This window comes from Schistocerca gregaria, unplaced genomic scaffold, assembly GCF_023897955.1.
Source record: "Schistocerca gregaria isolate iqSchGreg1 unplaced genomic scaffold, iqSchGreg1.2 ptg001204l, whole genome shotgun sequence".
Lineage (NCBI taxonomy): Eukaryota > Metazoa > Arthropoda > Insecta > Orthoptera > Acrididae > Schistocerca > Schistocerca gregaria.
In genome coordinates this window covers 22,501-30,000 of record NW_026062529.1, presented here as the reverse complement: position 1 = coordinate 30,000, position 7,500 = coordinate 22,501, and the positions used below count along the sequence as shown (strand labels likewise).

Genomic DNA, 7,500 nt, shown 5'->3' with positions numbered 1-7,500 from the left:
TCGGGGTAGTGGACCCTCCCAAACACCACATGCCACGACAGGCGGCAGCCTGCGGGGTTCGGTGCTGGACTCTTCCCTGTTCGCTCGCCGCTACTGGGGGAATCCTTGTTAGTTTCTTTTCCTCCGCTTAGTAATATGCTTAAATTCAGCGGGTAGTCTCGCCTGCTCTGAGGTCGTTGTACGAGGTGTCGCACGCCACACCGCCAGCCGGCTGTGCACGCTACCGAGAAAGTACCGGTATGCGAACCGCCAGGCGACGGGCGCGCATCGCACGTTTAAGGAGACGCGGCCGGCCACACAGGCGACCACGACACTCCCACGTCTCCGAAGCGGGACAAACGCCGCGCGCTTCAGTATACGTAGCCGACCCTCAGCCAGACGTGGCCCGGGAACGGAATCCATGGACCGCAATGTGCGTTCGAAACGTCGATGTTCATGTGTCCTGCAGTTCACATGTCGACGCGCAATTTGCTGCGTTCTTCATCGACCCACGAGCCGAGTGATCCACCGTCCTGGGTGATCTTTTCCTTTTCAGTCTCCCACTGTCTCTTTCAAGACAGTAGCATTTGCGGGACTGAGGCGTCTGACGGCCCCTGTTCCACTATTTTTTTTGTGTCCAACGGCCTCACAGCCGATGGGCGTCGTACGGCTCCACACCGGAGCGGACAGGCACTCGGGCGAACGTCATTCAAAACCGGCGCCAGGCGCCAGGTACCGCAGGCCAGCCGCTCCAAAGCTTCAGCGCTCGTACCACACAACAACAACACTTCCGCTAGTTTTGAGAGGCACGCGTGGTTCCGCACGCGGCGCACGGCCACTGCCGTACAGGTAGCGTGTTGCGCGACACGACACGCACATCGAAAGACATGCAGTCTAGTCGGTAATGATCCTTCCGCAGGTTCACCTACGGAAACCTTGTTACGACTTTTACTTCCTCTAAATGATCAAGTTTGGTCATCTTTCCGGTAGCATCGGCAACGACAGAGTCGATGCCGCGTACCAGTCCGAAGACCTCACTAAATCACTCAATCGGTAGTAGCGACGGGCGGTGTGTACAAAGGGCAGGGACGTAATCAACGCGAGCTTATGACTCGCGCTTACTGGGAATTCCTCGTTCATGGGGAACAATTGCAAGCCCCAATCCCTAGCACGAAGGAGGTTCAGCGGGTTACCCCGACCTTTCGGCCTAGGAAGACACGCTGATTCCTTCAGTGTAGCGCGCGTGCGGCCCAGAACATCTAAGGGCATCACAGACCTGTTATTGCTCAATCTCGTGCGGCTAGAAGCCGCCTGTCCCTCTAAGAAGAAAAGTAATCGCTGACAGCACGAAGGATGTCACGCGACTAGTTAGCAGGCTAGAGTCTCGTTCGTTATCGGAATTAACCAGACAAATCGCTCCACCAACTAAGAACGGCCATGCACCACCACCCACCGAATCAAGAAAGAGCTATCAATCTGTCAATCCTTCCGGTGTCCGGGCCTGGTGAGGTTTCCCGTGTTGAGTCAAATTAAGCCGCAGGCTCCACTCCTGGTGGTGCCCTTCCGTCAATTCCTTTAAGTTTCAGCTTTGCAACCATACTTCCCCCGGAACCCAAAAGCTTTGGTTTCCCGGAGGCTGCCCGCCGAGTCATCGGAGGAACTGCGGCGGATCGCTGGCTGGCATCGTTTATGGTTAGAACTAGGGCGGTATCTGATCGCCTTCGAACCTCTAACTTTCGTTCTTGATTAATGAAAACATACTTGGCAAATGCTTTCGCTTCTGTTCGTCTTGCGACGATCCAAGAATTTCACCTCTAACGTCGCAATACGAATGCCCCCGCCTGTCCCTATTAATCATTACCTCGGGTTCCGAAAACCAACAAAATAGAACCGAGGTCCTATTCCATTATTCCATGCACACAGTATTCAGGCGGGCTTGCCTGCTTTAAGCACTCTAATTTGTTCAAAGTAAACGTGCCGGCCCACCGAGACACTCAACAAAGAGCACCCTGGTAGGATTTAAACGGGGTCCGCCTCGGGACGCGAAAGCACCCCTTCGGCTCGCCCCACCGGCAGGACGTCCCACGATACATGCCAGTTAAACACCGACGGGCGGTGAACCAACAGCGTGGGACACAAATCCAACTACGAGCTTTTTAACCGCAACAACTTTAATATACGCTATTGGAGCTGGAATTACCGCGGCTGCTGGCACCAGACTTGCCCTCCAATAGATACTCGTTAAAGGATTTAAAGTGTACTCATTCCGATTACGGGGCCTCGGATGAGTCCCGTATCGTTATTTTTCGTCACTACCTCCCCGTGCCGGGAGTGGGTAATTTGCGCGCCTGCTGCCTTCCTTGGATGTGGTAGCCGTTTCTCAGGCTCCCTCTCCGGAATCGAACCCTGATTCCCCGTTACCCGTTACAACCATGGTAGGCGCAGAACCTACCATCGACAGTTGATAAGGCAGACATTTGAAAGATGCGTCGCCGGTACGAGGACCGTGCGATCAGCCCAAAGTTATTCAGAGTCACCAAGGCAAACGGACCAGACAAGCCAATCCGATTGGTTTTGATCTAATAAAAGCGTCCCTTCCATCTCTGGTCGGGACTCTGTTTGCATGTATTAGCTCTAGAATTACCACAGTTATCCAAGTAACGTGGGTACGATCTAAGGAACCATAACTGATTTAATGAGCCATTCGCGGTTTCACCTTAATGCGGCTTGTACTGAGACATGCATGGCTTAATCTTTGAGACAAGCATATGACTACTGGCAGGATCAACCAGGGAGCTGCGTCAACTAGAGCTGAGCAGCCGGCCGCCCGGGAGTGTGTCCCGGGGGCCCGCGCGAACACGCAAGCGTCCGCTCAATTATTCTGCAAACAGGAGGAGGCCGAGCTCCCCTGCACGATACACCTCGAAACCCTCTCAGGTCCCGGCGGCGCGCAGCGCCGTCCTAGGTACTTGGTCGGTTTCGAGAGAGGCGCAATCGCCCGGAGTTAGGCGAGTAGACGGTTTTAGTGCGAACACCCTTGCTCCCAACTGAGCTTGCCGCTGCCGACAGAGGCCCGGGAGCGTGCTGTCGTGGCATTGCCGGCGGGAGACAACACGCGCCACCTATGGTGACCGGCAGCTCCAACGCCAGCGCCACACAAGGGCAAAGCCCCACTTGGGTGCAGAAGCGAACTCTCCCAGCACAGCGCACGCGCCAACACGTCCGCACAACTGCGATACAAACCACCTGCGAGAACCGCTGGGGCGACCGAGCAGCAGACGGCGTCGCGGCGCCGAGTGCCAGGCGGCGGCGCATCCTCAACGCACACAGTCCTCAATCAGACCAGCACACTGCAGATGTCCACCGCGCTTCGCACCGGGCTCGGCTGAACCAACTTTGGCCGCCAGGCGCCGCGTGCAGGGTGCGCCGCAGCGTAGCTGCGCCGCCTGCCGGGCCCGTCGGCTGGCGCTCCTGCCACTCGGCGCCCCCCACCAGCCGCCTGTTGCGCGTGCGCCCACGCAGCGCGCGGCCAACACGCCGGGCGGCCCCCCTTCACCGGCCGGGAACAGTCCCACCAAGCCACCGCCGCGTATCGCTTCATACCCACATGGGCCTAGTCACGCGTGTGGATGTGGCGGGTACCGCTGAAACAACCGGTTAATAGCTGTACCGATCGTCGCCATCACAGATTCACCTCCAGCGTGAACAACCGCTCAACAACGGATTTCCAGTTCATTTGCGTATCTTGGGCAGTAAACGTAGATGTCCACCTACATTTGCGAATTCAACAATTCTTGCATGCCAGGATGTCATGTGTCACGACACGCTACATCAGACCACATACACACTGCGACATGTGCAGAAGAGAACACGTGGAAGGTGGCCCGCGCACGTATGCGATGTACCTTCCGCGATCCACTGTCAACCGGCATCTGCGGCATGTCCCAGATATGGAACGCGGTCCACCAGGGTAGCACTTTGTGTGAGGCAATACGACAAAGTCGGAATACACGCGTCACTACATCAGACGGCTCACGCTGACCTGACCTGACCTGACTCACCGCACCACCACCCCCAGCGACCCAGGGTGACATACAATGCGTTCGTACGTTCCTCCCACACGCCTCTACGGCGTACCACAGTGCAACCTAGCTGTTATTGGGAGACGAGACAAGTAGCATCAAGCACAACATATGGAAATTGAGATTCGACACCGTTGGGCACAGCCAGCGTACGGTCACACGTATCACACTACTTCACTCTGTACGTAACGACCGATGATCGGTACAGCGTGTGGGTTACGCGTACGACATCAGCGGACAATGGACACAGACCATACCACGACGTACACTGAGGGCGTCGACATCTGAATGCAACTGAACAGCTGCGAGGCTCATTTAACACTCAAACGCCAGACCGACCAGCTTGAGAGGACAGAGACACAAAGAGGGGGACAGAGGGGGACAGAGGGGGGGGAGGGGGGGGGGTCGGCGATATAGTCCTATTGCAGTACAATTGACAGTGGATAGCAGGAATATGTGGAAAGTAAGCAACACTCGCAAGACATCTACATGAGGATAACAACGACACCAGAGATTCCGAGCAGTGAACTATGTTAGGCAAAGGGACAACGTGGGTTAGGTTAAGGGACAACGTGGGTTAGGTTAAGGGACAACGTGGGTTAGGTTAAGGGACAACGTGGGTTAGGTTAAGGGACAACGTGGGTTAGGTTAAGGGACAACGTGGGTTAGGTTAAGGGACAACGTGGGTTAGGTTAAGGGACAACGTGGGTTAGGTTAAGGGACAACGTGGGTTAGGTTAAGGGACAACGTGGGTTAGGTTAAGGGACAACGTGGGTTAGGTTAAGGGACAACGTGGGTTAGGTTAAGGGACAACGTGGGTTAGGTTAAGGGACAACGTGGGTTAGGTTAAGGGACAACGTGGGTTAGGTTAAGGGACAACTTGAGTTAGGTTAAGGGACAACTTGAGTTAGGTTAAGGGACAACTTGAGTTAGGTTAAGGGACAAATTGAGTTAGGTTAAGGGACAAATTGAGTTAGGTTAAGGGACAAATTGAGTTAGGTTAAGGGACAAATTGAGTTAGGTTAAGGGACAAATTGAGTTAGGTTAAGGGACAAATTGAGTTAGGTTAAGGGACAACTTGAGTTAGGTTAAGGGACAAATTGAGTTAGGTTAAGGGACAACTTGAGTTAGGTTAAGGGACAACTTGAGTTAGGTTAAGGGACAACTTGAGTTAGGTTAAGGGACAACTTGAGTTAGGTTAAGGGACAACTTGAGTTAGGTTAAGGGACAACTTGAGTTAGGTTAAGGGACAAATTGAGTTAGGTTAAGGGACAAATTGAGTTAGGTTAAGGGACAAATTGAGTTAGGTTAAGGGACAAATTGAGTTAGGTTAAGGGACAAATTGAGTTAGGTTAAGGGACAACTTGAGTTAGGTTAAGGGACAACTTGAGTTAGGTTAAGGGACAACTTGAGTTAGGTTAAGGGACAACTTGAGTTAGGTTAAGGGACAACTTGAGTTAGGTTAAGGGACAACTTGAGTTAGGTTAAGGGACAAATTGAGTTAGGTTAAGGGACAAATTGAGTTAGGTTAAGGGACAAATTGAGTTAGGTTAAGGGACAAATTGAGTTAGGTTAAGGGACAAATTGAGTTAGGTTAAGGGACAACTTGAGTTAGGTTAAGGGACAACTTGAGTTAGGTTAAGGGACAACTTGAGTTAGGTTAAGGGACAACTTGAGTTAGGTTAAGGGACAACTTGAGTTAGGTTAAGGGACAACTTGAGTTAGGTTAAGGGACAACTTGAGTTAGGTTAAGGGACAACTTGAGTTAGGTTAAGGGACAAATTGAGTTAGGTTAAGGGACAAATTGAGTTAGGTTAAGGGACAAATTGAGTTAGGTTAAGGGACAAATTGAGTTAGGTTAAGGGACAACTTGAGTTAGGTTAAGGGACAACTTGAGTTAGGTTAAGGGACAACTTGAGTTAGGTTAAGGGACAACTTGAGTTAGGTTAAGGGACAACTTGAGTTAGGTTAAGGGACAAATTGAGTTAGGTTAAGGGACAAATTGAGTTAGGTTAAGGGACAAATTGAGTTAGGTTAAGGGACAAATTGAGTTAGGTTAAGGGACAAATTGAGTTAGGTTAAGGGACAAATTGAGTTAGGTTAAGGGACAACTTGAGTTAGGTTAAGGGACAAATTGAGTTAGGTTAAGGGACAACTTGAGTTAGGTTAAGGGACAACTTGAGTTAGGTTAAGGGACAACTTGAGTTAGGTTAAGGGACAACTTGAGTTAGGTTAAGGGACAACTTGAGTTAGGTTAAGGGACAACTTGAGTTAGGTTAAGGGACAACTTGAGTTAGGTTAAGGGACAAATTGAGTTAGGTTAAGGGACAAATTGAGTTAGGTTAAGGGACAAATTGAGTTAGGTTAAGGGACAACTTGAGTTAGGTTAAGGGACAACTTGAGTTAGGTTAAGGGACAACTTGAGTTAGGTTAAGGGACAACTTGAGTTAGGTTAAGGGACAACTTGAGTTAGGTTAAGGGACAAATTGAGTTAGGTTAAGGGACAAATTGAGTTAGGTTAAGGGACAAATTGAGTTAGGTTAAGGGACAACTTGAGTTAGGTTAAGGGACAAATTGAGTTAGGTTAAGGGACAAATTGAGTTAGGTTAAGCGATAATCTGGTACAGCCACAGTTAGGTTAAGCGATAATCTGGTACAGCCACAGTTAGGTTAAGCGATAATCTGGTACAGCCACAGTTAGGTTAAGCGATAATCTGGTACAGCCACAGTTAGGTTAAGCGATAATCTGGTACAGCCACAGTTAGGTTAAGCGATAATCTGGTACAGCCACAGTTAGGTTAAGCGATAAACTGGTACAGCCACAGTTAGGTTAAGCGATAAACTGGTACAGCCACAGTTAGGTTAAGCGATAAACTGGTACAGCCACAGTTAGGTTAAGCGATAAACTGGTACAGCCACAGTTAGGTTAAGCGATAAACTGGTACAGCCACAGTTAGGTTAAGCGATAAACTGGTACAGCCACAGTTAGGTTAAGCGATAAACTGGTACAGCCACAGTTAGGTTAAGCGATAAACTGGTACAGCCACAGTTAGGTTAAGCGATAAACTGGTACAGCCACAGTTAGGTTAAGCGATAAACTGGTACAGCCACAGTTAGGTTAAGCGATAAACTGGTACAGCCACAGTTAGGTTAAGCGATAAACTGGTACAGCCACAGTTAGGTTAAGCGATAAAGTTGGTTAAATTTGGTATTGTGTGGGAAGGGGGCAGAGAGAGAGGGGGGGGGGTGGATAGTGGTGGCAGTACACGGATGCCTGAGTCACCGTCAGATACGTCACGTCGGTTCGATGCTTGTAGCAAGAGGCTGGCGGATGTGTGTCTCTCACTTCTGCAATTTTTCATGTGGTATAACACGAGGGCGGGGGATGATATTTGGTGCCCCTCTGTGTAGGATGTGTGTTGGTGGTGTTGATTTATCT

The 7,500-nt window shown here is 50.8% G+C and overlaps 3 non-coding genes across 3 annotated transcripts in view; all 3 read right to left on the bottom strand.

Annotated features, from left to right (window-relative positions):
* The window catches only part of LOC126329639 (large subunit ribosomal RNA), a 4,222-nt gene extending 4,046 nt beyond the window's left edge, over positions 1 to 176 (bottom strand). The window contains exon 1 of the ribosomal RNA XR_007562396.1: positions 1 to 176. This exon is cut by the window's left edge and continues 4,046 nt beyond it. This is a non-coding gene — a ribosomal RNA (large subunit ribosomal RNA).
* Positions 177 to 364: 188 nt separating this feature from the next.
* On the bottom strand, positions 365 to 519 carry LOC126329640 (5.8S ribosomal RNA). Its single transcript, XR_007562397.1, has one exon. It is a non-coding gene; the product is annotated as a 5.8S ribosomal RNA (ribosomal RNA).
* Positions 520 to 881: 362 nt separating this feature from the next.
* LOC126329629 (small subunit ribosomal RNA) lies at positions 882 to 2,774 on the bottom strand. Its single transcript, XR_007562386.1, has one exon. It is a non-coding gene; the product is annotated as a small subunit ribosomal RNA (ribosomal RNA).
* Positions 2,775 to 7,500: the final 4,726 nt, after the last annotated feature.